Genomic DNA, 10,257 nt, shown 5'->3' on the forward strand with positions numbered 1-10,257 from the left:
TGTAGGTACAATATAGTGCTTATATCTTTAGTCCTGAATGATAATTATTAATTACTAATTAAATAGCACGTTTAAATCTTAACCACGCAATATTGTGCAAATTATTTTTTATCTGCACCAAGAAACAACAAATTTAATACTTCTAAAAATAATCAATTGCTTAGGAAATGTTGCACTGCACAGGTAGTAATCAAGGTAAAAGATCGGAAAGTATAATTTCTCGCCTCCATTCCTCACTCATACGATGACATTACACGCACTTACATTTAAATAAATAATATATTTACGATGGCGTGATTAAAAATCATTTGAATTTGTACATAATATACTCTTATATAAGTTATAATAATATAATATGAGCCGGCCCAGCATACAATAAGAGCGTCGTTCGACTATCTCCGTCTTCCGTAACGACTCTTATCGTTTGGAGTAATGGAGAGCAAAGTTTTTTTTAAATTTTATTTATTTTTTATTTTTAACCATTTCGTTGGAGGCGGCACATTCATTTTGAACAGTATTATAGCACCTCGCATAACCACGTGTAGGATTTTTGTCGTCTGTTTTGTGGCACTTTAAACGCGCGCACACATGAAATTATTTATATTATACAAATTATATATATATATGTGTGTGTGTGTGTGTATGTGCGTGTGAATATACACTAATACTTCTGTGTAATTGAGGCTCGTTTTCCAGCGCGTTAAATAACGTCCGTCGACCCCGCGACGACAAGAGAAGGTCCCAAGTTATATTTGGACATGACCGGGCTGTGTGTTCAGGACCGCTATAATATATTATAAATATATATAATATTATATATATACATTATATACGCATATATTATTATAATATGTGGCAACAAGTCAAGAAACGCCATCAAGGCGCGTGCATAACAAAAAATATGACCGTCAATCGATGATCGATCGCAATCGACTGAAATAATAAAAGTATACAATATATAATTAAAATATAGTAAATGTATTAAATGTATTTTATTGTTTTAAACAATTGTAAACAGACACCAAAATAAGAAAATGGAAAAAGTTTGTTCAAATTGACAAACATCGCAATGAACGATAAACGATCGTTATCGTAAATGATATAATGCACTATCATTTGGCTGGACGTTACAGCTATGTAGGTGTGAAATAAATAGTCTGTCGTCAGAGATACGAGTTGGCTGATAATAGCAATCGGATCTGTAGGCGATCTCCTCTCATCGATACAATCGTGGGCCGCGCTTCGATCGAAAGTAAAAAATAAAAATAAAAAACGTTTAGTAATAAAATTACACTTTATAACATTCAAATCCTAAGGTAGTAAGCTATGTTTGGACTTTTCTAGATGAAAAATAACATGCATATAAGTACTTATGTACATTGTACGTGTAAAAAAATACAAACAACAATAATAGCAATAAAGCAATATGTTTCCCAGTCGCCAGCGGTAAAATTCAATAGAATACTTGAGAATCAACCGAGACTATTATTACTGTACATATTAATTTATATTTTTATGACTGTGTTATTATGACTTGTTACTCAGCGCAAAGCAATTTCAAAGTGTAGAATCCAGCTATGGAGAATTACTTACTGGTTTATACGCATAAAATGACTCTGACAATTCTTATGGTGGTAGATCTAGTTGCGATTCACGTCGTACACTAGTTATATGCATGTAATTTAACTTAATATAGATATTACACATTTTACGATAAAAATTCACAAGTCAATGACCACGACCAAGGAATTTTAACTTTGCTATTATTGAAATAAAAAATAAAACATAATTTTATTAAGTATATACAGACTGAAATCTAAATTATAATTTCAGCTGTTGAAATATACGAAACAATAGTATTCATATTTCATAGTATGTATATCAACAGTATTTTTGTTACTATTATTTTTTGATATTTTAGTAAAATTATTCATAAAATTAGCTTGTATCTTTTATGAATTCATCTCAAAACAGTTTTTATTTAATATTACTAATAATAATTACTAAACATTATACTTATTAAACAATATTATAATAACGATCACGCTAAAACAGCACAATTAATGTATAAAGATCATCATAATATTATTATATAATTTAATTTTAAAATATGTATACTAAATCATAAACCATAATTTGATTGTCTGACGTTTATCATAGAATGTACATTATACACTACAATACAATAATTTTTTACAAATGATAAAAAATTTTATAATAACTAAAATAATGAAAGAATAGCTCCCTAACGGGCATAGATATATTTTTATTTACAAACAAGTGCTGAAATTCTCAGCAGACTATGAGCCATATAACAGCCAACTGCTCAATTAATTTATACTAGGGTGAAATTTCTGAAATAAACAAACGGAGCTATAAAAACCGACTTATAGACTAAAATAAATGTTATCATTGTATTATTTAATGTTTAGTTACCGATTATTATTTTTTTTTTTTAATTATGTTTTAGTATCATCTGTAAACCTAACGTTGTATATTATATTAAATCGAATCGAACTATTTAATATTTATACCTAGTATCTACACTAGCATACGTTGTTAACATGTTTATGGTTTTTATATTAGATATATTATTATTAAATTTGCATTTATATTTTTTTAGATTTAATGTCGAACAGCAAAATATCTTATACTTACTGCACTACTAACTCTATTTCACAATATATAGAATGTAAAAATAACAAAGTTTTAAACGTGTAATTCAAATCTTTGCATACTTCGTTTATTGTAAGTGTATATTTTCTCTTTTTTTAATGCATATTTAATGAGATTAAAGAAACTGTTCAACTTTCATGCATTTTTAAATTTAAAAAAGAAATTTTTTTGTCACAAAAAATATTATTTTCTAGTTGTGTTGATTTAAATTCCAAATTTAAAATAACTATAGTTAACAGTTATATATTAAGTTTACTTTTTGTTCGTAACTACAGTTGATATAAGTATTTTTACATGTATAATTTATATAATGTACGTCGAATATGGATTTCAAAAACCTTGTTTTCAATAATAAATGAAGCTATAACTATGTATACCTACATTAAAAATAATTTTTAAAAAATATTTAAAAAATTCATGAGCATTTCTCTCTGATGTAGTAATATGAATTTGGTACCAAAACTAATACATACTAAGATAATTTAATTAATAAACATTCAGTATTGATATTTTGATTTTAATTTTATAAAATACACATAAAATAAACACGCTATAATGTAAAAAAAAAAATCGTTATTTATTCAATATACGCAGCCTACATAGACCTGGTATGTTAAGTTGTTGATCATTTTATTATGCATATAAACCTTATAAGTTTTCTGACTTCTTTATATGAGCAGAATATTATAATAAATGTAAGTAAAAATAATTTAGTAAAAGAAATAACTTTCAATTGATATATTGTGGCTACAGGACTATAATTACATGACGTTTTATATGAAAAGGTTATTTTATCAAATATTAAATCGAAGAGGGTACCAAAAATAGATCTAGAAAAAATTACCCATGGACAAAATACCAGGTAAAAAATACATGAGAAAATAATAGCTGAAAGAAAAAACTCGTGGTAATAATAGTTGAAGAAAAAAACCTGTGGTATATGTACTTGTAAGAAAAAATAGGTAGGTACTTAAAAAAAATAAACATTTATATTATTGATAGGTAAATTTCAAACAATTTAATACGTAAAATAATACGTCTATTAATAATTATTAATATCATAATAAATTTAAAAATATATACATTCATTATTAATAAAAAAACACGAATTAAGATCTTAATTCGTGATAAAAAATAATGTTATTATGGCTGATTTGTTTTTTATCCATTATTATTTAATTATGAAATAATTCTGCCTAAATAATATTCATCTATTTTTAAGCGACAATTCGTATATAATTATTAACTACCCGATCATAGGAGGCAAATATAAATAGTATAGTGTACCTATATTAATCTTTTTATTTATGACGAGGATGGGTAGTAATTTTATTAGTATACTTTTGTATATTTTGATTGGATATTATTTTCATGGGTATTTTTTCAGTAGTTATTTTTTCCTCGTCTATTTTATATTAATTACCACCAAAAATAGTTTAAAATAAATCTTAAATAAATCTTAAATGTATAGCAAAATAACTTAAAAAAAAAAATCGTCATAGGTTTTAATTTTTTTAACTGGTTTTGTTTTTAATTAAACGCTACTTATATGTATCTATACATCATAATTATACTTATAAAAAATCTGAAGTATGTAGGTATAATATAATATACAACAACAATGTGATCTGTATATTAGAACAATATACCAGTAAATAACACTATACTATTACTTTAACAGTGCGAGACAGTTCATATCATCTTTGTGACACGTTCCAATATCCTATCAAGTATAAAATATGATTTGCGACTAACAACCCCGACGACGGTATTTTACAGTATAAATTATAGGTAAATATAATTTTTTGACAAATTTTCGCAACGAAGACATTAGCATAATAATATAACCAAAATTGTTCAACGTATATTCACTGTCGACAGATAAAAAACATATGCATCGTATACGTTTTTTTAATCTTGTTGTTTAATTTACATCGATTTTATTATTTTATAAAACGACACTCTTAAATGCACATTAAATGCATATACGTGTAAGTAATATGATTATTTTTTCGTACGTACTAACAATTTTTCGATTAAAAAATCAATCTTTAGTCCATATATATCAAATATTTCTTGTTATTCTATTCATGAAATTCTGTTTTTAAATTTAAATATTTTCAATAATCGTGTAATATCGACGAGGTAATATACTTTTAACGGGGTTCGAAAATAAATTGGCAATCACATTAATTGAGTTTTGTTGTTAATTTTTAGTTAACTCTATTCTATTAATAATATTATCTTATAAATGCTCAATAAATTTATTTTCATATATTTCATGAACATCATAAAGTTATAACTCTATAATCTGTCATCAGATATTACAAAATATTTGCTGATATACTTGTGTAGGTATATGAAATTTAATACATAATTATTATATTATAATGAATGAACAACATTTAAATAAAAACTACGAGGTAATGAGTGAGAGTAATAAATATTTTATAATTCAGTAATTAATGGGTACCTACATAGAGACATGGAGTTATGACAGGTGGTCTTTATAAATTGCTGGGAGTAACACGATAACAATTTGAGTTAAAGAAGGCTAATGTGTAATATTATAGGTATTAGATACTGCTTTAATGCCTTCTAACACGATTAAATTTTGTCATATCTGACTATACATTCAATCAATGAAGGGGGATCGTTGATTGTTATAAATATTTTTATATTAAATTTCAAATTGCACAAGTAATTAAATAAAATTGGATTAAAAAAAAAAGTATAATATAATTGTATATTTATTTTGGGAAAATGTGTTGAAAAAGAAGTTTTAAGTAACACAATTAGGTATTATACTTTATAATTCATCAGAGTACTTCAGAATACTTCCAATAAATTATAGTATTGAAAAAATAAGATGAAGTTTTAATAAAAAAAAAAAAATCAAAACTGACCAAATTAGATGTTTTTGATTTTTGTATCTTAAATAGGTACTTTTAAGTTATTAAACTAACAGTCGCGACTTTAACTAATTGAGATTTAATGAACAATAAAGTATTACATATTGATTTTTCTTCATTTTACATGAACATATTATAATGGAAAAATGTTTTATAAACAGAAATATTCAAAATACTAAGATAAAATACTCGTGGAATAAACTAATTTATAAAATTTAACTTTTCTTCGATAAATATTGATAAATATATATAACTTAAGTCAATAATTAAGCAAACAGCAAAACTGAAATCTCTAAAAATGAAAAATATTTAGCTAATAGTTTTATTTACAATAGATTATTATTAACTTATTAAATTTATTATATTTTTTTGTTTTTTGTTTTTTTTTTTTTTGTAGTAGTTCACATGATATTATTACTATCGTTTTCATTGGTATTCGTTAAACATAAAATATAAGATCAATGTTATGGACTAAGTATGTTATTCGAAATTGTTAAATTAACATTAAATGATTAATATACTTGTACGTCTGTATATATTTATACATAATACCTATCACCATTACCATCTTATTCAATCAATCCTACTCGATCGCAAGTCGAGTAAAGTTTGGTATATTGTGTATGTACATTTCTCGTATTTTCTTGTTATTTCGTTTGTTTACCGACATTGTATCTCGATCTAAACATAATGTATATTTTGCTCTCAGAATCTTGATAATAACTGTAGATATATTTACTATTCTTATTTTTTGGGGGTGGGGGGGGGGAAGAAGGTGGAAAAACTGATGACAAAACATGATAAAGTTATCACTTCTTTTCGTAGACAGTTAAAATAGATAAGTAGAAAAGATTAAAAATTGAATGAAGGAGTTGAGTGAGGGTTACTTTTTGGCACTATAATTATTGTTTGATACGGTACCATTTCGGTGATAGTATAGTTAGTGCGTTATCATTCAAACGTATGCATATATTTACAATCGATGATTTTCTTTAATGTACCCGTTCATTCTAATAAGATTTGATTACTTGATGCGAATTTCGAGATTAAACTCAACAGCCTACAATTTATAAAAATTGAATCACACCTTACTAGCTGTTCATCGATTATGAACTTTGTAGTTATGTAGTTTTAGTATACTCAGACTTACGATTTCAGAAAATGTATACAGAAAACTTTCAGTGACCATCGGATTTCTTCTCGATTAGATGGTTATGGCAAGAATAACTGAATAAGATGACAATTGATACGTTTCAAGGTCGTTATAGCGATGTTAAAAATTAAAATGTCTGATTGCATATGTATTGTATTGCGTATAACGATTTAGCTGTTGACACTTTTTTTTAAATATTATTCTAAAAAATGTGAAATAGTTTTAAAATACGGTTGTTTGATTGCAAAAAATATACAGCTAGCTTATCAAAATAATTTCAAATTAGTGCGATGAGTCCAACGATCTTCGATTTAATACATCACATAAGTTGAATCACTACGCGTAAATAAGATACACTAGAGTACTTACACTGATGAAGAATGCAAATGAACCGTTTAAAAATAATATCAACAAAAATGTTTAATTTCTGATAAAATTACTATTTTCACTCAGTATTATTATGATTATCTATAGGTACGTGTAAATAAAATAGTTAGGTACACTCATTATTTTCCCTATATTATAATATGTTAATCGATTATAGACTTTTAAACTGAGATAATAATTTTAGTAGACTTAATATTTTTGAAATAGTATTATAAAACGAATATAGTATCACGTTTGTGTTCACATTGATATATTAATTAAGCATATACGTAATATTGAATGTATTTAAATCATAATATCAACCAATGAGTGAATATACACGAGTATAATACGTACGTCATTAAATCATGAATATAATACATAATATACTATAAGGTCCGACAGTTTGTGGACGAATAAATAATATTTATCGATTTTTTTCATAGTGTATTGTAATGTATAATATATACATTGAAAACTAAAAAAAAATAGTTATCAGTTTTGTTCATTTAAAACATGTCATTACACAAGATGTTAGATGTAAATTTTTATACATTGGTAACAGAAAACACATTTAACATAATATGCACTATCAATACATTTATAGATTTATTCTGTGTGTTCCAATTCCAGGTTTTTCGTTCTTGAACAAATTCTACAAATGTAAAAATAATTATGTTCTGTCGTTTACACTTTTACTTACACTTCTCTATTATTATTAAATTTGATTATATGGCTTTTCAAATGGTACACTATTATACTACTATTATTTACACTCAACGTGGTTGAAAATTTGCATTTTATAATTTCTTAGAATAGCAGTTAATATAATGCCAATTATTAACCACTACAGAAAATTCTCGTTTCATAAATACATTGACATTTATGTTTTGTCTGCTGCAACTTATCACGTTCAAATTAATTTTAGTAAAATTCTATTTATTGTATAATTGTTGAAAAATAACTTAATAAAAATTCTAAATTGACAAAACATTCAAACACAATGAAATATTACTTGTTGAGAAATGCTTGGGAATAATATTCTTGCAAATTTATTTTTCCATATAAACACTTGAAAATGTAATTACGCAATGTGCATGTTATATGTCAAAAATAATGAAAATTATTTGTTACTATGAGGTCTATATGTATGATTACTACGTGATTCACACGGTGACGTAATTTTTATTTCAAACGTGGGCTTTGAAACTGATTAGACAATTCTTAAATTTTAAATATTCTATGCAGTATTAATAAATATTTAATCGAGCGAGCAATTAATTTTTCGTTAGAAAATTTTTAATTTAAATACAAGCATGGCCGAGACAACACATTTTACCAAATAAACACAAAAATGTTATAACTACAACATCTTAGTTTTTTTTTTGAAAAAAACTTTAAAAAATCGATAACGAATATAAATGTTTGGAAACTAAAAGTCCATCTTTTATTATCATAAATTATCTCAACTATTTCAGATATTCAAGAATACAAAAAAAAAAGTTTTTATTCTTTCGCATTTTGTAGTTTATACTAACTACTAAGACAACATACGATACAAGTACATGCAACTTAATTTATATTATTTTTCTCCCCTAAATATTCATGTAACTTTCACGTGTATTTAAAATGTAGTTGGAATTTATTTATTCTGCAATAAATAATAATATTGTTATTATTAACGAAAAATTGAGGTGACAACTTCAGAAAAATCCTTATTATTGGAGATTAATAAGACATACGTCGGTTGTACTCAAATAATTCCAAAATTTCATTTCTTATTTCATAACAACAGTTATCAGTAAGGTATTAGTTTTTTTAATTTTTCATGTTTCAATAATAAAAAATATTTGAATATTACTTTATAAAAATCTAAACATTTAACGTTTGGTATTTTGTTTTACATTTTAATTTAGATACATCATACATATTTATAACATATTTTTAAAGTTATTATCGTTGAATAATTAAATATTTATTATTTTAGTTCAAATATTTCAATTTAAACATTAGTTATCACTCAGTATACCTACCATTCAACAAACGTCACATTCGTTCCTTTTTATATATTCATAGAACAAACACATAATGTCAATATTTTGTGTTTATTGTTTTTTTCAGTATAATCATAAAAATAATGATTAAAAATTTGAAACAATTTTATAACTTAATTTATTTTCATAATTATTCACATTCACTATTGAAACAAACATAATGTACTCCTATAACGATGATATTATAATATGCGTGTTAGAATAACATCGTTAAAATTTTCGAAATTTTTCTCAAAGTAATATTATCAGAACTAAATTAGATAGGATGTTAGGTGTGAAATAATGCCACCATTCAATATTTTTCTATTGTAAAAATGTTAACGCATTACAATTTTTGTGATCTCTTGCACATTATTTCCTCTATAGTATATAAAACACCTTTAATGTTTCTGCGCAAAAAGGTTATAGTTGTTTAAAAGTTATAATAAAAATTGATGGGAAGTATGCCATACGGCATTCATTTAGTCTGTCTAGCTGATAATTTAGTTAAATCGGCAACCGCTATAGTAAAGTCATAATGTTATATTATTGTTATCCACAATTTTTCTATTTTAATCTCGTGAATATCCCAAAATTAAATCTTATACAAAAAATGCCAGATTTTACGATTAGTAATTTTTAACTATTACAGTTTCAAGTTTTTTTGGGCACCCGAAATTTTTTTATTGATCAAAAAAAATAAAAATACTTTGAAAAATCGAAAATATCAACTGTTTATAAATAGCTCAAAAATTTTTTTGAAAATTTAACCGTGTATAGATAACGCTAATATAAACATTTGGTGAAAATTTCAAGTATTTACAGTGATTAGTGATTGAGTTATAACAATATAAAAAAATGATTTTTTTTAAAAACCATTGGAAACTTCTAACTTCTTACCTTTATAATGTATTAAGAATATGCAATTTATAACCTCCCCTAAAGTTTGAAATTGAAGTATTATCTCGACAAGTTATGCTGTATGCTCTTGAATTTTGCTCGTCCAGACGTTTGTCTTTATTATGTGTTCATTTTCGGTAAATCATATAAGTATGATCATTTTAATTTTTAATAATATAGAATTTCGATCACACGGCGTTATATATAGGCTTTTTGT

Source organism: Aphis gossypii, chromosome 1 (genome assembly GCF_020184175.1).
Source record: "Aphis gossypii isolate Hap1 chromosome 1, ASM2018417v2, whole genome shotgun sequence".
Lineage (NCBI taxonomy): Eukaryota > Metazoa > Arthropoda > Insecta > Hemiptera > Aphididae > Aphis > Aphis gossypii.